Here is a 22,216-nt window from a genome sequence, read left to right as displayed (position 1 = left end):
GAGACAACTACAACTAAATTTGGAAGACAGAAAGCATATGGACAGATACTAATGCATTTAGCTTAGCAATCTGGGAAAAGTGAATCCTAATCTGTGGTGGAAAAGCTAAGAGATAGCCTAATATACATTACAAAATACCTCTCAAAAATTACGAATTTTCAATACCAGTTTTCTGTGAAAGTAAGTGTAAGGTGGACTAAAAAGGGGATGATCAGTTGAAAACTTCAGAAAGAGTTAAAACTATACTGCCATTAGAATAGCTAAAATTATAAATACAAATAACTCCAAACGTTGTCATGGATGCAAAGTACATATAAAATGGTCCAACCACTTTGGAAAACTGAGAATTTCTTAGAAATACAAGCATACACCTAGGTATTTATGCAAAAGAAATGACAGCATATATCCACACAAAGACCTGTATATGAACATTCACAGCAGCTTTATTCATAACAGCCAAAACCCAGAAAAAGCTCAAGAGTCCATCAGTAGGAGAACAGATAAGCTAAAGGAGATACATTTATACAATGGAATATTTCTCAGTAATAAAAGCAGCAAACTGCTGTAAATGTAAGAAAATGGATGAATCTCAAAATCATTATGCTGAAATAAAGGAGAAAGCGGCAAAAGACTACAAACTGTAGCTCATTTATATAAATTGCAAAACCATCTATAATAGTTGCCTGCAGTAATGACTGAAAGAGGGATTGGTTGCAAAGTGCCATGAGGAATCTTCTGTGAATGACGGATATATCTTGTATCCTGATTGTGGTCAAGAGATCATGGATGAATTCACTGTCAAAATTCATGGAATTTTACACTTTAAATAGATGTGGTTTATTATATGTCCATTATTCCTCAATGAAATTGATAAGCAAAAAAGTAATTTTGAAAAGAACAAAGAAACAATTAGAACCTCAGATCTTCTCAACCACTGCATGTTGCCAAAGGACTCATTTTCTTTTGTGTTAGCAAAATACTGAAGGTAAAGTAAGATAGGAGTGCTCTGGACTGGGTGATGCTAGACATGTTTGAGGGTGGGGTGTTCTTTTGAGTATAGGAGGATTAAGCAAACATTTACAGTAGTGAGTATTAATCCCCCAGCTTTCTCTCCAACTTAGTTTCTAGAACGACAGCAGCCAGGATTCCATCTTCTAGGTAGGCTATCAGAAGGTGAATATGTAGGGAATGTGCTCAGCCAAGAGGAACAACATGAACACACTTACATTTGTTTCCCATGGAAACGACAAAAACCGTAGTGAATGACTGAAACCAGCCCTATCTAGGGGCCCAATGGGCCCACTCTCCCACTTTTAAATATTATCAGACACTCGAGGATCACTAGCCATCTGTAAAAAGCCTCCAAATTAAAAGAGATCAAAGTAAACAAAGAAAGAAAGAAAAGAAAGAAACTTTTGGAAGTAGAGATTATGCATGGAAAAAGATTAAAATCCTTTATTGATACTCTTAGAGAAATAAGGTATTTTTTCATGAAAAAAGAACAAGGCTCCACAAAAATTCAACAAAACTGAAAATTGTGTAGAAATTTTAAAGATAAAGTTCAGGAAAACTCCTGCAAAGTAGAGAAATATGAACTAAGAAAAATAAAAGGGATGGAAAGTTAACAGAAAAAAATGAAAATGAGAGGAACAGTAAAGGAGATACAACATCCCAATAATAGAAGTGTCAGAAAGAGAGAATAATAAAAACTGAAGGGAGAAAACCATCAATTAAATAATTCATGAATATGTCTCACAACTGAAGGACATGGGTCAACAGAATGAAACAGGCCCACTGTGTGTTTAGCAAAATAGATGAAACATTGACCCATATCAAGGCACATTAACATGACATTTTAGAACACTGGGGGCAAAGATAAAATTCGACAAGCTTCCAGGAGGGGAAAAAACAATAATGGGTTACATGAAAAGGATCAGGAGTTAGAAAGGCTTCAGGCTGCTTAAGAACAGCTCTGGAAGCTAGCGACAGTGAAGCAATGTCTCAGTGAAGATTCTCAGGGGAAATTATTTGAAACCTAGGGCTTGATATCCAGCCAAATCATCAATCAAGGGTGATGGTAGAGACATGCATTAACTCCTTGTACCCTTCCTCAAAAAGCTACTATCAAATATGTTTCATTAAAACAAGGGTATGCACCAACGAAGATGGAGGCATGAGATACAGAAAATACAGAGGCAAGTAAAGGGGATCTTTGAGGTGGTGATAAAGGGGAAATCCCAGGGAGACAGCTGTGTACCAGGCATGAAGGAAAATTAGTCCAGAATAGGCAGGTCAGAGGTCCTCAGAACAGATGTTTCAAAGAATAAATGCATCGCTTAACTGATGAGCCCTAAGAGGAGATTTAGACAATTGGTAGAGAGTTTGGATTTGAATTAGTAAGTATACGAAAAAAACACACATCCAGAAGTAGGACAACTATTAACTCCAGAGGATGAAAAAATTGTTTAAGGAAGGAAAAACACTTTTAATGTCCAATATGGGTCAGAATATCATTTACTTATTCATAATTATGTAAACACTGATCTAATGAAAATTACATAAACTATATTAAGAGGATAGGAGAAGATTTTGTGTGTGTGTGTGTGTGTGTGTGAATGTGGGTGTGTGGTGTACATTTACGGTAAGAGCTGAGGGTATGAGAGGGAAAGAGAGCTAAAACTCAACTTTTCTAGAGTAGAAAATAAGTAGATAATACCCAAAATGGAACAAAAACTCAGGAGGTAGCAATATAATTCTCTACTTAAAGTATGAAAGTAGTATCAAAACAAGCAGCTAAAAGGGCTGAGAATGGTTGCCTCTATAGATGGGTAAACTGGAGAAAGAGGGCACAAGGAGTTAGTGTCTATTTTGTTATAAGCCTGAACGAACTGCTTGACTTTTCAAGATTTGTGTGTGCATATATGTTTGATAAAAACTAAAATGAAAGCAAATTTAAAAAATTAAATATTTTATCCTGGTTTCAGATTCCCCAACCATATGAAATTTCAATGCCTATCATCTCTACTCTACTTTAGCCATAGATCATCATATAATCACAATTTTTACTTGGCCATCAGGTGGGAAAAAGTATTTATTTTCAATGTTTTGATTCTAGATCTAAATACAAGATCACCCTTTTAACTTTTTATCTTGTATCACCTTCTAATATCTGAACTTATTTTATCCTCATTATGATTTACAGTACTTTCCTATCCTCTATCCCTCAGAGCTTTTCTGCCTTTTCTTGACTCCTTTATCACCCTAAGCTACATATTTGGCCATTTATTTTTGCTTCTGTAAGAGCCAAGGCTCCCTTATCTGCTTGAATTTTCTCTATTGTAAATCTCTAACTCCTCCACAGCTACCTTCTTGCTAGGTTCCAAAAGAAAAGAAGTATGGACTTGTCTACTAACTTATTTTGATTACCTATTCTATTCAATAGTCTTCAAAATACCAGTTTCATTCCTGTCATTCTCATACTCAACTGATAATTTTAATATCTCAACTTCTCATATTCAGTTGACAATTTCTCAACTTTCCTCCTTTTTCTATAAAAGTATCCCTAATGTTCCATCATTTTCTATGCAATAAAATATCCCTGACTTCTTTTTCTCCATTTTTTATTAGGACAGTTCCTTTTGTACTGTGTGGTGGGCAGAATTCTAATATGCCATCTCCCCAACTCCAGGGGTCCTGGTCCCTAGTGTGCACATGTCTTCTCTCAGTTATTCAATCATACATTAATTTAGGTACTTCTGTGAAGGGATTGTGCTGATGTGATGAAGTGTCTTTGGTCTTAAGTAGTTGATCTTAAGCTAAGGAGACTGTGTGTGGGGGTGGGAGGGTGGGTGGCTAACCTAGTCACATGACTCCTTTAAGAGGAGAGAGGTACCTCTAGCTGGTTGCAGAAGAGAAGTCAGAGATTCAAATCAACATAACTTGCTTCAAAATGGAAAGGGACACATGGCCAGGAATGCAGGTGACCTGTTGGGCCTCGGAGCAGCTCCTGTTAATAGCCAGCAAAGAAACAGGGGCATCATCTGTAAGGAACTGAATTCAGCCAAGAAATGAATGGGCTTCTCAGCTGATTGTTCCCCAGATGCTCAAGATGAGAGCTCAGCCCAGCTAAAATACTGACTTCAGCTTTGTGATACCCTGAGCAGACAGCCCAGCTACATCAGGCCAGACTTCTAACCTACAGAAGTGTTCGCTAATAAATGATCATTGTTTAAAGCTGCTAAATTTGTGATAATTTGTTAAACGGCAGTAGAAAACTAATACTTACTGTAAAATTACATTCTCTCTACTTTATTCTGAAATTTGCTCCAACTATGCTTCTGTTTTGTGTTTGCATGTTTAAACCCCATTTCTCTCTCCATGAGCTCCTTTTTTCTTTTTTCGACAATTTACATGTTGATATATTGAAAAATAAACCAATGAAACCAGTAAGATCATTTTGATATCCTATTCTATCAGTATATTATTCTGTCTTCTAATTTTACAACCAAGTTTCCTGTAAAATAAGCTACAGCCACTATCAACATTTTCTCCTTAATTCTTGCAAATAGAGAGCCAATGTCCTAAGAAGCATGAGTGATATTCTAATTGGCAAATCTTATTCTCTTTCTTTGCTCTCTCTATTTCTCTGCAATATTAGTTACTGGTTGACTCATCTGATCATCTTATCCTACATGATTCTCTCTCCACTTGTGTCAATGTGGGATTTTATATGCAGCAAACAATCTTTCAAAATTGAGGATCAAATAAAAACATTTTCATATCCCCCCAAAAAAACCCCCAAACAGAGAATTCATTGTTAGCAAACTAAAACTACAGTAAATGTTAAAAGGCATTTTTCAGACAGAAGGAATATGATATCAATTGGAAATGTGGGTTTCCACAAAGGAATTAAGAGCAGTGGAAATTTTAAAAATGTGGTAAGTATAAAGTAGGTTTCTTTTCCTTGCTTTCACTCACATTGAGTAATAACTGACTGTTTAAACTAGTAACAATGTATTGAGAAGTTCATAACATGTGTAGCAGCAGAATGTCTGACCAAAAGCACAAAGGGTGAGAGAAAAGGAATAGGAACAAATTGTTGACAGATTCTTATAGGTGAAGTGGGGTAAAATGACAAAAATGAAAATAAGTGCTAGGAAGAACATGGAAAAACTGGAAATCTCATACACAGTTAGTGTAAATGCAAAATGGAATTACCATTTTGGAAACACTTTGACGATTTCTTATAAATTAAAACATTCACTTACCCTGTAACCCATCAATTCCACTTCCAGATATTTACCAAAGAGAAATAAAACATACATCCACACAAAGAACTACAGGAAAATTTTCAGAGAAACTTCATTTGTAATAACCCCAGACTGGAGACACACAAATATCCATGACTGGGTGAACAGACGACAAATTGTGGCACACTGATGCAGTGGAATACCACTCAGCAACAAGACACAAACTACTGATCCATGCAACAACATAGATGGGTTTCAAAAGCATTATGGTAAGTCAAACAACCTAAACATAGAAGGCTGCATGCACTACGATTCCACTTATATGATGTTCTGGAAAAGTCTGGCAGGAAATTCTACAAGCAGAAACCACATCTGTCGTTGTCAGGAGCTGGGGACGGGGAACAGAGCATTGATTGTAAGGACTGAAATGTTTGGGGTAATAGAATGTTCTATATTTTTAATTATAGTAAACATTTGTCATTGAACCAAAGCTCATTGAACCAAAGCTCATTGAACCATATATTTTTAAAAGGAGCGTTTTATTGTATGTAAATTACACCTCAATAAACTTGACTTTAAAAATTATTTAATATATTCAGAAAGTGCACAATTCCACTTTTACTCATTGAGCCAAGAACTGTGACCCTATCAGCGCATTACTCTGGCCTGTCTAAATTTGTTACTAAAATTAGAAATGCAGAACCTTGAAATGAAAAGGTATTCAGAAAATTGCTTTTCCTACATTCTCTGAGGAGGGATCACAGTGCTGTCAAAAGCGTCATATGCCAGCATTATTACTAATATTGGACAAGGTATTATATAAAACCCATGGTTTTGTCTTTAGATTTCTACTTTCCAATATATTTACAAATATTGTGAGGTTTTTTCTTGTGGCATCAGGTATTGGTAGCGTATACTGGCACCTTATTTTTCAAAGTGATGTTGACATGTCTCTGATTATTTCATTTCGACTTCCTCTTTTGGAAGAACATGACTGCATTTTATTACAAATAAGGGAGGAGGGAGTTCAAGAAGAGAAAGAAAATGGGAGAACCATTTTTTCAGGATATGAACGCTGGCAATTAATTTTCCCAATGAAAAGGACAGATCCTTAGAAGTGCACAGATAAAAGAATCTCACTCATCTTCCTCCTGTAAACTAACAAAAGCAAACCAGCGTTTTAGCTCCGTGCTACCCTAAAGTCACAAATAAGAAGCATCTAGTGCTTTTGAAAGGTTAGCTCCTCACCTAAAAACATGGCTTCAGACCCTAAGAAAATCAGTTGTTTTCTTGAGCACATAGAATAGTCTTTCTAAATATATATCTTTGTGAATAAAACAAGGTAATGGCTCACTTCTCTCATATAAATTTCTGCTTAAGTCTCTTCCTCTTTGAAATATTTCCCAATTCATCTGACGTCACAGTACTTTAAAATTATTTTTTATTCATTTTCATGCCACTCTCCACTCTTGATTTATGTTCATTTAAAATGTAAAAACTAAATTCTAACTTATTTGATTTAACTTTTTGATAGTGATATTGGGTTGAACTAATTCTCCTTTTTAAATATGCATATATTCCTAGGGATCTAGTCTGTATTTTGTATATGGAACGTTGACTATTGTGATGTTTTAAATTATCATTATCTGGATTAGATAGTCCAGAAATAAAAAAGTATCCCTATTTAGGCTTCCTTATTTATCAAACGAGCAAAATTCAAAAACATTGTCTTCATGCAAACAGGATTTTCATCAGTCTTTAGCTGTCAAATTTCCATCCGTTTTTCAAAACAACTCTTGGCTTGTTTCAATCATATGTACATTCAAAGGCCTTATTATTCTGTCTTTAACATTCATCATACATTTTCTTTATTACATTGCAGAAATATGAAAATAAATGATCACCACATGTTGCTGCGTTTTCAAACCAATTGCCTCCTTGATTTGAATATTCAGTTAAATCGCTACATTTCAACATTTCATGCAAATAATCTTTTGATCAACTGAAAGAGTCTGCAGTGACTGATTCTATCACTTCACATCACTTTACCGCAAGAGAGGGGTTCCACACATGCAACTTTCGAGCATTAACCTCAGTCACTGCATCAGAAGATTTAAAGAAAACTGGGTTCTCTAATACAGGAAATAGATGGTTAATTAAAGATGATTTCTTCCATTGATTAAGCCATTCTTTACAGAGTAGTAGAAAACACAGTATTCTCTTGTCTCTCTATAATATTCACAGCAATATTTCTCTCCTCTCGAATTTTTAGCTTTGAACTCTTCCTCTGGAAGTATGGTATGTAGACAGTAAATGTTACGTGACTTTGAAATTACCAATACAACTAGTTTGGCTGGCACCTTGCTCCTCTGAATTAGAACTGTTTGAAATCCCAGAACCTTGTAGAGTCTCTACGGCTCACTCATTTGATTGCAGCCCAATTTTCCCTCCTACTCCTTTATCACACCCATCCTTATGCAATAGTCTCCAAAGTCAATGAGATTTTGGCCTTTGCACGCCAAAGCGAGTCTTTACACATTGTTCTCTTGTTTCTTGCTCTCAGATTGATGTTAAAACAAATATGTGCAAAGAAAATGAACCCAAGGCATCCAAAATATTGGTGGTGGTTGTTTTCCTCCAACTTCTACAATGTATTGCTTTTTCTTTTCTTTTTTCATGTAGTCACTTTGAGCTTGTGCTCAGCAGATATATTCCTAGGACATCTCCTGGAATAAATGGCTTTTTCATTATTTTAGACATGTATAGATTCACAATTCATAGCACTTTCTTTCACAGTCTTCAAGTTTTATAATCTGACTTTTGAAATAAGCTCCAATTCTAGTTTATTATTTTGCACATCAACACACTGTAAAAGATCATAACATTCCCTTTTAAATAGATAAAGGGAATAAATTATTCTCAATCCATCATTAAAGTCTAAAGTTCTTTCAGTAGTAAATATTTGAGAAACTACTTATGTGCAAAGCACTATGCAGCCTACAAAGAATTTTAAATGGTACCAGACTAGCTGGAAAATAAAATATGTACAAATAAAATAAAATAACCAGAAAGTAAGATAAAATTTGATAATAGTAAATGAGTTTACAGGCCAGAGAAAGATTTTGGCTGCCAAATTCTTACCACACTTGTCATTTCACCAACGTTACTAAAACCCTTGAAAATGTAAAATTGACTCAGGACTTGAGCTTGTTCTTCTTAAAAAAGAAAATCTATCCATGTTTTGTATTCCAATTGTGAGAAAGAACTTTATTACAGCAAAGGAACAGCCACAGGACTGAAACTGCTCCTTTATAATCTACTGAGATTCACAATGCCTACCATCTCAGAGGCAAAATGTGGGCATAACTCATGACCCTTTTCACTGGCCACATTTCTATAATAGAAGCCCGTGTCAATTACAGGCACCAAATTAGTAGGAGGGATAACCAGAACGGAGTCAGCAAGGCATACCTAACAATTTCAACTCCATTCCCAAACTATTTTTAAAATGTTTACAAGTAATTAGGCTCCTAGTTTTACCACACTTTACTCAACAAAATTCAAGACTAAATGTCCCAATCTCCATTTACAAACAAGTATGAACAGATATTAATAGAAATTTTTGCTAAATGTATAAGATTTCAGGTAAATTCTCCAATAAAAGCCTTGGAGAATTTTACTAAGAGACAACTACCCCTTTTAGAGCTCATCTCACATTTAAAGGACACATATGGTGTCACTATGTCACCAAGGGGGAGAAGTGTGGCTTTCCTGAGGATTACTTAAGCAGTTTTCTGAAGCATCCTGGTTTAAGTACACTAGGACATCATACCTTGGATTTTCATTTTTTCTCAACATTCTGCCAACTATTTTCCAATTTAAAATTCAAACTCTCTGTAAATTCTCATCGTCACTCTTTCTTCAATCTATGTTTTGGGTGTATCTTTGACAATCTTTATAATAATTCTACAATTGTACCCAACTCCTCCCTCTCATTTCTTACACTAGAAGCTCCTATTTTTATATTTCCCATATTTATCTATATATCTGTGACTTTGGGAAAGCTATTTAATCTTTCTGAGTTTTCTTTCATTTGCTAAAAAAATTAACTTAATAATCTCTAAACTACAAGGTTTGATGAAAATTAAGGAGTTAAATGAGATAACGCACTAAAAACCCTAAGCAGAAAACTTGGTCTGCATCTTACAAGCCAAACAATATTTTCTTAGTATCTTCTTTCTTGCTTTTATTTTTTCTTAGTTAGGATATTTTCTTTTATAATACATAATTTAAATTTACATTTCTCATTGGTGCAAAACAGAATCAGATCAACTAGGTTGCACTCCGAGTTCCCGTTTTATATTTCTCCTATTTCTTTATATGTCTGTGGCCTTATTTGTCTTACCTCCAACAACTAGGAATTCCAGAAGACCAGTATATTTAAAATAGGCTCGATTGTAGCCAGGGCTGGTCGGTGGCCACAGCCTCGGCTCCATCTGTTTCCAAAGGCCTTTGGTAGAGCTGGGTGTTGCTGACCTCCCCAGTTCCCAGAGGAAGGGAGGGGAGGAAGGACTGTCCAGCGCTTCTGTGGGATCATGGTCAAAGGCATATTCAGTTTCCACTGCTCACACCTGGCCTATCAGTCCTTCATAATCCTGATCTTTGCCAAGCGACCAGCTCAAAATTACCTCCTCCCGCCTCAGCAATAGTTTCCCAGCTACTAAGGCACTGATTTTAGCTGTGTGGGAAGAAAATGTGACCACATCTTAATTCCATAATAGATCAAAAGTGTTCCTCGGCCATGCTATGGCGGTGCAGTTGCCTTTTTCTTTCACAAGAAAGATGCAAGGCAGCGTGCTGTGTTCATGGGCTTCGTCCCATGGATTCCAAAGCTCTCTTTCGAGTAAGAATAAAAGCTCAAGTGTTTTTTTCTTTCTTTCTAAAGAGTTGCCATCTCATCCCATTCATTAAAGAATACTTGGTTTCATAGATTGAATCTAAAAATATGGACGCTTGCAAAGCATGAAACCTATTTATCCTGGTTAAATGATGGGATGCCACTGAAATTGAAGTGGTATTGTGCAAAGTTTTTGCTGGATGGTTGTGTTATTTATTTTATTTTGCATGCAGCTTCTGAGAAGTCTGAACAGTAGCAGTTTGTGATGTGGCAGTCACTCTTTCCAACAATGCTAAGAATTAGTCTTTTGTCCCCACACACGGACAGCAATGCAGTCTCTGTTCTGGTCCACACTGATGCTGTTGCCTATTTTCAACTGGGTTGATGACTACATTCCAGGCTCATGAAAACTAAGCACTGCTGTTAGGGTACAAACCCTGGGTTTTCCTCTTGGCTGACACTAAAAATAACCCACCAAATTTGTAATTTTCAAGATAATTTTGGCGTTGGTTTTCTAAGTGATGGCAGGCATCTGGACTATGTCTCCTAACCCTGACATTGCTTCAGGCACTATCTCTGAATCCATCAGCTCTTAGTTCGGACTAAATAAATTTATATTATATTAGTTTGGTTTAGCAGGAATGTGAAAAAAATTTGTGCAGATACTTTGAAGGGTACTCAGCATATAGTTTACCTAACTCTCATTTCATTTAGAAAATAATGTCTATATGAGTAGAATATATTAATTTACTGAATTATAACAGATTTTTCTTGTGCTTTAATACAGTATTTTATTTTCAGCTACTTGCCTTCTGCTTCAGACATAGAAAAAAGAAGTGTAGTTGAAAAGCAACTTAAGACATTTTAAGACTCTGCCAAATTTTCAAACTTTCATTCTCGTAGGGTGCTAACTATATGCACAGAAGGGTGAATAGTCTACCTTTGCCACCCTTGGGATCTTGTGACAACTGGGAAAGGTGATTTCCAGCAGTCCTGCAGCCTCAGCCCAGCAGAAGGACGGCATGTTGTTGAATAAGAAACTCAGAGCTTTTTCCTGGGAAGCGAGGGAGGCAACTGATGCAACTGGTAATTGCCTTCTGTCCCTGTGACCACAGTCTCTACATGGATATGCTCCTACCAGGTCGTGTATTTAGACTGTGGTGTCACATATTTAGACTGTGTGATTAGAACTGCTGGGGACAGGAGGGGAGAGCTACACAGCCATGGTCTCTCCCTCAAGACCTCACAAAAACCCTATTCCTGCCCTTGTTGGCCTGATGTTGACCTGGAACCTTTCAAGCTATCCATTTAATGTAATAGATACTTATGCCATTAACAAGGAAGGTCAAACTATACAAGAAATGAATTCGGAATTTCAACTTGGTCAGAGTGTGTCACGAAGGACAGAATGCCGTATTCTGACTTAAGGAAAGATTTATTATCTACAGAGAAATCTTCAGCAAGACTGAGAATTTCCTCCTTCAATAACTTCTGTCTCTCAGTAAGCTGGTCAAAGCACAGAAAATGATCATTCAGCATTTTATCAAACATTTAAATTACATTTTGTTGTATTTGGTAATGAATTCTGTGAGTAGGTTTATCAGTGTCTTTGTTTTCAAGTTATCTGGTGAAGAGTAACAAATATGGAGTGGGAACCATGACCCTCAGTCAGTCATTGATCCCCTCACTAAGTCAGAGAGAGATTGGTTAGAAAACCTCAATGCCAAGGTGAAGAAGATAAGTGGGAACAAAAGGGAATGATAAAAGGAGGAGAAAACAAGAAAAATACATACCATGTAGGAAGGATCTTCCTGGTGACATTTCTCTGCATAGGCTCGCTCATCACAACTGGGGGAAAGAAAGAGTACATTTGTCTTGCATTGGCTCCCTAAAGAGCAGTATAGATAGAGTGCATTTGCTTCTTAGGCAACTTGACAACAGAGAAAGTTTTATTATGTCCTTAAGTATGATGTATATTTCTCAGATTAATTAATAATATCAAGTTGTTTGTGTTAAGAATAAGAGTGCTGACCCAGCCCAGATGGCCTAGTGGTTAAAGTTAGGCACTCTCATTGCTTCGGTGGCCCAGGTTCATTTCCAGGTCATGAACCATACCACCCTGTATGTCAGTTCCATGTGGTGGCGGTGGTTCACGTAGAGGAACTAGAAGGACCTACAGCTAAGATATACAACCGTGCACTGGGGCTTTGGGGAGGGGGAGAAAAAAAGAGGAAGACTGGCAACAGATGTTAGCTCAGGGCAAATCTTTCCCTCAAAAAAAAAAACAACAGAAAAAGAATAAGAGTGCCACTGAAATGGCTGAGAATGAGTCAGGCCACTCAGGCCCTCTGGAGGGGATGTCTCAGTGGTAGTAACAGGCGCCGATCACCACTCACTGCACAGAGAAGACAAATGGAGGAAAGTGCTCTGCACTGTCCTTGGAATGGGCCTCACTGTGCATAAACTTACAGAGAAACGGCTGCTGACTGTTTATTATAAAATTACTGGAAAAATTAGAAGACTTCAGGGCATCTTCCAACCCTCCAAACAGGCTCAAGTGTGTTCTCTCAGCACTTCCTCCCACGCCCTGGTGGGCAGCACAAAAAATTCCAGCCAGGAGGATCTCAGTTATCCTCTAGACAGGATCTCTGAATAAAAAGCAAAAAGAAGGGAGGAAGGAAGAGAGAGAAAGGAGAAATAGAGTGGAAGAAGGATGGGAGTCAGAAGAGAAAGGGAAGGAATAGTAAGAAATCAACAAAGTTGAGACATTTTCTCTCTTCTGACTACAAGCAGGGGAGAAAGACAATTAGTTAAATCATCAAATCTCTCATTGAATAGAGGCCTCTCCATTGAAAACAGCTCGGTAGGAAGGAGAATTCTACATAGTATCAATTTTTTTTTTAACTAAATTCAAATCCCCAAGATGGCAACCTGATTATTTGGGGGCAGGGAAAGTGGCCTAGGCTTTGCTCTTTACAGAGACAACTGGAAAGGGTGATGCGCTGCCATGGACAGCTTTCAGACTAGTGGGCATGACATCAATGCCATCCATCCTCCGTCAGAACACCAGTGACTGGTTTAGACTGACATTAGATGCCAAATGTAGTCCAACCTTTCTTGAAAATTTCAATCCAGTTGGAAGGGTATATAAGATTTCTGACTTCTTAAAAAGACCCACAAATAGCATACACAGAGGGTCAAAATTCCAGGCACTCAACTCCGCAGACTCTACACATCCATCTTAAGGAACAGCCTCCTGACCAGGAAAGAATTATGATCTTTCCTGGGCCCAGAATCCTCTGCCCTACTTCTTCCTCAAATAAGAAGGCCCCTCTAAGTCAACATAGGAGAGCCACTTCTTTGATGTCATTTCCTAATTCCAGAGCAGAGATTTTGGCTTCCTCTGTGAGTCTCACAACATTTTGTAGAGGCATCATTACACCCTGGCCTCTTGACACTGACATTATTTTGTCCTCTGTCTCTCCTCTGGGCTCCTCTAGGCTAACACCTATGCCTATTGATCCTTTTAAAAATTGTTTCTTGTGCTTAGGCACTCAGTAATTTTTCTCAAAAATAATATGGTGAAAAAATTATTGCAGAGGCTTAGGAGATGCAGAGGGGAAAATATCAAGAGACTTTAGAGATTATCAGATAAAATTTACAGAATAGAAAGGAAGGGGAAGACGTAAATTAAGAGAGATGTAGTGGGAGTATGTTTAGGGAGAGGGGTAGGCATGTAGGTAAATGAAGCAGAAATAGGGAGGTTGAATGTGGGAAACACAGAACGAGCAATGTGTGCGAAGCTGAGAGATAATGTTGGGAAGGCTGTAACTTGAAACTGTGGGAATTAAGTCAAGAGGGAAAGTTGGTTACTTTGTGTGAGGAGGGACAAAAGAATTCATAGGAAAAACATTGAAGGTTACAGAAAAATGCTTGGTTTGAAATGGAGTCAATAGCAATGTACCGAACAAGACACTACTGGATATTGTGGGGCAATACCAATACATATAAGATCTAAAAATGCCTAACATTTTTACTAGGACTTTACAAAGTGATCAAAGGGTTTTTTGAAGATTATTTCATTTGGTCCTCATAATGACCCTATAAAGAAGGCAGAGAAATTATCACTTACCTTAATTCATAAATGAAGACATTGGCCCTGTTCTCAAGGAACTTACAACAAGTTGAAGTGAGAGAACACAAAGAATAGGAGTAAAAAGATAATGGCAAGCAATGGCAGGGGATGAATGAGAAGTGTCTTCTACCTTCACAACTGGGGGGCTGCTATCGGCATTTAGTTTAAAGAGGCCAGGATAGAGCCAAGCATCCTACAGAGCACGGAACAGCCCTCACCACGAAGACTCAGTCAGCCTCCAATGTCAATAGCGCCATGGTTGAGAAATCTCAGCGTCTGGAAATCCATTAAGGATATTTATTTAGACAAATTGTTTATAAAAGTAGATACTTTTGGTACACAAGCATTAGCTATTATTAGCACAAATTTCAAATGCTGTTCTTCACTTGGGTAACTGCTGCTTTCTTCCACTACCTAAATATCCATACATTAAAAAAGTCTTGTTCCAATAGGAACTAATTACTGCTTAAAATAACAAAATCCAAAATATCAGGCACTCTAGAGAATGAAAGAACCAGTTTCTTCAACAAACACATTACGTGGAAAATACACAAAAAGAGAGGGAGGAAAAACCTGTTGATTAGAAGAGACTGAGAGACATATCAACCATTTATAATGTATAAATTTTGTTTCAATTCTAATTTAAACAAAAACTTCCTTAAAAATTTATGAGACAATCAGAGAAACTGAACACTAAATGGACATTTGATAATATTATGGAGTTGTTGGTTTTTAGGTGCAATAATAATATAATAATATTACAGCATGCTGTAAAAAGAAACTATCTTTTAGCAAGATCTACTGAAATATTAATGGATAAAATGATACTTTATCTGGGATTTGTGGGAGGAAGTAAGGCCTGAGGTACATGAAAAGTAATTGGTCATGAGTTGATAATTTTGTTTTTTGGATTTCTTTGTGAGGGAGATTGTCCCTGAGGTAACATCTGTGCCCATCTTCCTCTATTTTGTATGTGGGATGCCTCCACAGCACGGCCTGATGAGCAGGTGTGCATGTCCACACCTAGGATCTGAACCTGCAAACCCCGGGCCACCGAAGTGGAGCATGCAAACTTAACCACTATGCCACTGGGCTGGCCCTGAGTTGATAATTTTTGAAGGTGGGTTGTGGGCAATACGGGTTTACTATACCAGCTTCCCTAATTTCGTGTTTGATATAATCACCAAAAATAGTTTTGAAAAAGCACTTTTACCCATATAGATGTCAAATTAATTTATCATAAAAGTAAGACTGCAGGGGCTGGTCCCGTGGCTGAGTGGTTAAGTTCATGCGCTCTGCTGCAGGCGGCCCAGTGTTTTGTTGGTTCGAATCCTGGGCGCGGACATGGCACTGCTCATCAAACCATGCTGAGGCAGCGTCCCACATGCCACAACTAGAAGGACCCACAACAAAGAACATACAACTATGTACTGGGGGGCTTGGGGAGAAAAAGGAAAAAAATAAAATCTTTAAAAAAAAAAAAAAGTAACACTGCAGTGCTGTGGGAAATGCATGGTTTTGTCAATAAATGGGGCCGCATCAACTGATTATGCATTTGGGGAAAAAAAAGTATTTTAACCTCTACTCACCCAAGTCACAAAAATCAACCAAAATTGACTGAGATCTAAGTGTGAAAGGTAAAACAATAACAGTTTTAGGTGAAAACACAGATGACCATCTTCATGACTTTGAAGTAGTCCAAGTTTTTTTAAACAAGGCACAAATAGCTTTAAACTAAAAAACAAAGATAGATTGATAACTTTTGTTCATCAAATAACAAAATTAACACCAAAGAAAGATATTTACAAAATATTTACCTACAAAAACTCTATCTAGACTATGTAGAGAACCCCTACAAAGCAACAAAGAAGAGACAGAAAACCTAATGGGAAAATGAGCAAAACACCTAAACAAGCAAGTCACATAAAAGATATCCAATTGGCCAATAAATATAGGAAAAGGTAGTCATATTTTCTGTTTATTGAGAAAATGCAAATTAAAACCACCGTGAAATGTCTCTACTACCTCATCAGAATTGCTGAGATGAAAAGATAAGACAATATCAGATGCTGGTGAGGATCTCTAGCAGCTGGAAGTTTCACACATTGCAGGCATGAGATATAAATTCGTACGTCTTAGGAAAGCCGTTTGGTAGCGCCCTCTAAAGTTGCATATATGCATACCATATCACCCATTACACCCAAATTCAATTCCTAGGGATGGACCCAACAGAAATGCATACACAAGCTTACCAAATTCCTGTACTAGAATGTTCAAAATTCTAGTGAAACCCTATATATCAATAAAATGAACTAATTAGAACTATAAGCAAAAAGTTATCCATCTCCCAAGCATGGTGTTGAACAGGAAGCCATACGCAACAAAGAAATACAATTTCTTATTAATAAAGTTTTTAAAGGCAGGCAAAACCAAGCTATGGTTTCAGAAGTCGATAGGAGGAGAACAGGAACTGGAGGTGGTGTCGGGGTTTTCCGAGATGCTGCCAATGCCCTCTTTCTTGGTTTAGGTGATGGTTACAGATGTGCATTCAGTTTCTGAAGATTTATCAGGTAATACATCTAATATATATGCATGTTTATATAAATATGTTATACTTAATAAAAACTTGCCTTAAAAACACTACTAGCTCTACTTTATGTTAAAGCTGAGAGCTTGCTATGGAGTAATTAAATATCCTAGAGGAAGTACTTGGTCGGTCAGTTCACAATAATATTTCTTATGATATTTCTGACAATGTGATGTGATGACAGAATAAATGTGTCCTTAAAAATAGAAAAACTAAATCATGATAAAAAAATCAAATATTACCACAGACTGATGACGGATATTAGTTTTGATATAATATCAAAGAAACTGGAATGAGAATTATTGTTGTATTTTCACAATTTTAAAGTAATATTTCCAAATAAAATGAATTGATCAAGATGTGCAAAGATGTACTTGATTAAACTATGTAATATCCTATGTAATTTGAAATATTAAAACCTGGAATATTTTTTCTTAACAAGTTCTTGCTAAAAACAAAGTAGGAAAGAAAATATTGTTATTGAAGTGGCATTTCCCATAAATGTCATTATTTACAAACTATGAATTACTCTTTTGGGGGGGAAGTAACACTTTGATATCTATCAGTTGGTTCTCAATAATATTTGTAATATCAGCAGTGTCTTATCATGGTGGGAGAACAAAGAAGTACACATTAAAAAGTATATCATTAAGAAATAATTTCTCTTTAGAAAAAGACTGATTTTCATAAAGCTATGCAATGGAAGGCACAACAGAGGGAAAAAGATTAAAATACATTGAGTGCTTATCGTGTCTTGGATTTAATTCTTGGCTCTGTACGTTTTCTCTTTTAATCCTCAAAACTATCCAGTGAGGTTGATAACATTGTCCTATTTTACAAATGAAGAAATTCAGTAAGTTGCCTAAATATGAAAAGACAGTAAATGGTTGGAATTTTAACCCAAGTTTGAATCGTGCAGGAGGGCATGATTAGTGTGGACCAGGATGAGTGAGGGTTTTTTTTAAGGTGGGCTTTTTGGCGAGGAAGATTGGCCCTGAGCTAACATCTGTTGCCAATCTTTCTTTCTTTTTTTCTCCTCCCCAAAGCCCCAGTACATAGTGTGCATTCTAGTTGTGAGCCCTTCCAGTTCTTCTATGTGGGATGCCACCACAGCATGGCTTGATGAGTGGTGTGTAGGTCCTTGCCCAGGATCCAAACCAGCGAACCCAGGGCCCCAAAGTGGAGCATGCGAACTTAACCACTACCCCACCAGGCCAGCTCCCCCAACAGTATTTTTATAACTATTGATTCTGAATTGGATCCCGAAGCATAGGTGATATTTAATTTTGGAGAGAAAATTTCAAAGTAGAAGTAGGAGTTACAAAATTAGATATAAGCTTTATTCATCTTATCATTTTTACGGCAGGGTGAAAAATAGTCCCCAAAGATGTCCAGGTCCCAATCTCTGGAATCTGTAATTGCTACCTTATACGGAAAAAGGGTGTGTGCAGATGAGATTTAAGTTAGAGATCTTGAGATGGAGAGATTATCCTGGGTAATCTGGGCGGACCCTAAATGTAATCACAAGTATGTTTCTAAGAGGGAGGCAGAGGAAGATTTCACACAGAAGAGCAGATGGCAATGTAATTAGGGAGGCAGAGGTTGGAGTGAGGCAGCCACAAGACTCTTTATTTCCCTCAAATACTGCTCAGGGAAGGCAGCTGTAAAGACAGAGCATAGGGCATGCAACAACAGCAAGAAATAACACAAAAGCCAGATGACAACCACAAACATCATGTGATCTCTCTCCCTGCCCTGGCTGCAAGGCGGGGAGGAGGCAGATTAGGGACTAAGCGGGGAAAGGCGAAGATGCCCATCAGGGTCCTGGTCCCTGTCCTCGCAGTTCTCCAGCTGGAGGCCGCAGGAGTTAGGAGAGGAGAAAAGGCTTTAACCTGGCTGAGAGATTCAACCTTTGGGGCTGACCTTTCTCGACACCTGAAAGTCTATGAACGTCTATGCAACTTGTCCAGGATTTTGTCTTGGGAGGGGAAGAAAAATGTGACAGTTTCTGTAAAGAAGCAATGGAGCAAGAATAAGGTTTGTTTATCAGCTTAACCTATTACAAAAAATTATTACTCTCAAATACCTCATTTAATTTGTGCAACACTGAGTGTAAAAAGTTACAAAGTGAGCAATGTTAAGTAACTCAAAGTCACACAGAAAGCAAAAAGTACTAAGAGCTATCATATGCTTTCTTAACCTGTTCTGTGCTTTGTTTCCAGCAGGGTGCTGAGGGCATTATGTACATTATCCCACGTAATCCTCACATAACCCACAAGAGAGATTGTTTATCTCCAGTTGGCAGATGAAGAAACATCCTTAAAGAAATTAAGCGAATGCTGACTGTCCATACTCTACGTCTATCTAACGCCAAAGAACATATGCTTTCTGCTTTGAAATGTGTGAAAAAAAGTTAGCCAAATTTGAACTTTCAGCAGAGAATGGTCATCCTTTGTCAATGGATAATCTTGATGAGATTTATAAAAGAAAAAGATTAGGACCTGTGAAAGACTATGTGAGGAAGACTTTATTTTATGACTTTCAGATAAAACGACATCAACTTTCATCTGGTTCTGTTTAAAAGGAAAACAATGCATTTATTTCAGACAGGGAAATTAATTTAAAGCCTTTTCATGGTTACCTGCAAGACTGCTACAGAGGTTTTGATACTGCTGCAACATGCTCCTGCAATTTACTTAAAAGACAAGTAAGGGCATTAATGTTCCAGCTGCAGGAAACTGGTGGGAATTGGATGATCCATCCTGCATAAATATCCTCCCCCTTAGATACAGGTCAATGCATCAATGCAAACGAGGAGGATTCTATGTGCAATCTGCAAGCCCCTGGACCCTTGTTGTTGGGGTGTAACTTGCTCGGAGAAGAGCTGGACTCCAGCTTTTCTGGGCTCCCACAGCAGTTCAGGGTTGAAGCAGCTGCTAATGAAGGCTTTGGAGAAAGCATTCCATGTGAATGGCATGAGCTACCCTCCACGTGGACGGAGAATGCCTGGGTATTTGCTACTTAGATAGGGAGCAGATGGGAGTTTAGAGGAGGGAGATTTGTCACAGTAGAGGTCTACTGCAAATGAAGTAACATTTTGTAGCAATACTACGACAGATTCATCCATTTTTATGACCCAGCAATATCGCAGTTAATTTGCCCACAGATAGTTTAGTGTGGAGTCAAACTACCAGCCACGGGATCAGAAGATACAGCTTACTATTCTGCTTTCCCCTTCCTAGCTGGGTGATTTTGACCAAGTAGTTTGTATTTTCTGAGTTTTAATCTTCTAAACTGAGGACAATATTGCATATTTTCTATAACTGTGAATAATTGCCACATCAGGTACAGATAGATTATTTTTTTGAATGATGATGTAGCTGTTAGTTCGATATTCTGTATCTTTCTGCAGAATGTTGCTTTTCTATTTCCCAAAACATGAGAAGAAAATGTAAATGTGACAAGATAAAGGGAAAGAAATGTCCTTGATGCATCAATGAAATGTGAATTCTGCCTGGGATATGATCACGCCTGAGGTGATCACAAGCTGCCTTGCTACATACTAAATTCTGCCGAGGAGGCTCCGTCAACGTTGATTTGCTTGTCTGCATTTGCACTACTTTTTTAATAGCAATTACTACACATATAGCATAATTTTTCCTCAATATGTCATACATGCCAGTTCTCCTTTCTAGCTAAATTGTTAATCTTTGAAGCCACGTACACTTGTTAGACTTCTCTCTTCCTGCTAGGTGCTAACGCAGTGCTAGGCACACAGAATTATGCAATAAATGTATCATTATCTAAGAAATAACTTTTGAGGAAAAGCAGTATATACAGAGGATAAGGGCAAAAGCTTTGACATTAGATAAATCTGGGTTTAAATTACAACCCTTCCATCTTCCGGACCTTAGATAAAATACAAAATCTAAACAACTCAGTTTTCTCATCACAAAGATGGGGATAATAATATCATCTAACTATTACTGTTACAATGAGGAGTAAGTAAGATAATGAGTATCAAGCTCTTAGCCAAGTGCCGGGCATTGATGTAGTTAAATGCCCAACAGATGTCGGATATACCTGCATTGCTTCTGCCAAATTTGGCAATGAGGAATGGCATGGTCCAGTTTCACAGTCTCTTTTTGCAGGAAGGAAAACTGAGGAAAAAAATGACTGAGACCCACCAAGATCAGATGGGAGATTAGAAGCAGTTTTAGGACTATAATCTCTTCTAATTCATGTTGTCTTCATTTTTTAATGATTTACTCACAACCATAGTCATAAAGATAAATGTTAACATTCAATTAAACTAGTACTTTTGAGCTCCTAATTTCTCTAGGAGTCTTGTATAACGAAAAAGAGGGTTGATAAGACATTATTTATCATCACTTGAGACTATTTGTTGGCAAGTAAGGAGCCATCGAAGATTCCTTGTCAACAAAATACCTTCCTACCTGCCATACCTCCTGAAATGTTATTATTAAAGAATTATCTATTTGAATTAAATAAACAATCTAAAGATCTATTAAGATGCAAGAATTGATTACAGGAGAAAAAGCTATATGTACAAGGGTTATCTGTCATTTACATTTGAAAGAACAAAGATAAAACTGGATCCATCAACTATATGGTCACTCCTGTTATGCTTGTCTATCTCTACTACTGGACAATGGGCATTTTTGAAGGCAGAGATCAAACTTCATTTATTTTCATACCATTTCTGACTCTTAGTGCCTTGGACCAAGTAAGAGATTAATTGTTGGATGAATTTTTTAATTGATATTTATTCAGCCCCTACTATGTGCAATTCACAGTGCTTGGTATTTTTCAGTACATCGTCTCTTTTAAATGTAACAATACTTTGAGGTAGCTATGATTTCCCCCCATTTACATGAGAGGAACCTGAGGCAGAGAGATGATAGACACCTTGTCTAAGCTTACACAACTAGCAAATGGAGGGGCCAGAATTTGAACCCTGGTCTTTCTCTTAAGAGGCAGTTCTTTCGGTACACCAAGAAAGGCCATAAAATCCAGAGAACCATGGACTGTTAGAGCTTGGAGAGATCTCCAAACAGCTCTCAATGAGTCCTATGAGTCTTGTTAGTGAATTATGAAGCCTGAGGATGGTTTTGGGGAACCCTCAATTTGCTGTTTTATGAGGTTTGGCCTCAGACTTGCTCCAAGACTCTGAGCCATTATTAACTGCCCTAATCACCCCAGGGCCAGGTACCAAACAACTTGGTATAGCCCCTATGCAACAGAACCAACTAGAATTGTTCAAAACAGCCAATCCTAAACCTGCTTACACTGTCTGGCCTATGCCTCCCCACAGAAACCTCAGTGCA

General features: G+C 37.5%; 1 long non-coding RNA gene across 2 annotated transcripts in view; it reads right to left on the bottom strand.

The window, feature by feature from the left end:
- Window positions 1-5,443: 5,443 nt before the first annotated feature.
- The window catches only part of LOC123282299 (uncharacterized), a 92,028-nt gene continuing 75,255 nt past the window's right edge, over window positions 5,444-22,216 (bottom strand). Inside the window, exons 3-5 of one of the 2 annotated variants that reach the window (XR_011499473.1) lie at window positions 11,940-11,994; window positions 9,655-9,834; window positions 5,444-7,975 (exon numbers count right to left, since the gene is read on the bottom strand). This is a non-coding gene — a long non-coding RNA (uncharacterized lncRNA). The remainder of the gene's footprint in view (window positions 7,976-9,654; window positions 9,835-11,939; window positions 11,995-22,216) is intronic. The other variant, XR_011499472.1, reaches the window with a different exon arrangement.

This window comes from Equus asinus, chromosome 30 (assembly GCF_041296235.1).
Source record: "Equus asinus isolate D_3611 breed Donkey chromosome 30, EquAss-T2T_v2, whole genome shotgun sequence".
Taxonomy (NCBI): Eukaryota; Metazoa; Chordata; class Mammalia; order Perissodactyla; family Equidae; genus Equus; species Equus asinus.
The sequence above is the reverse complement of the archived record's forward strand: the minus strand, read 5'-3'. Positions and strand labels throughout refer to the sequence as shown.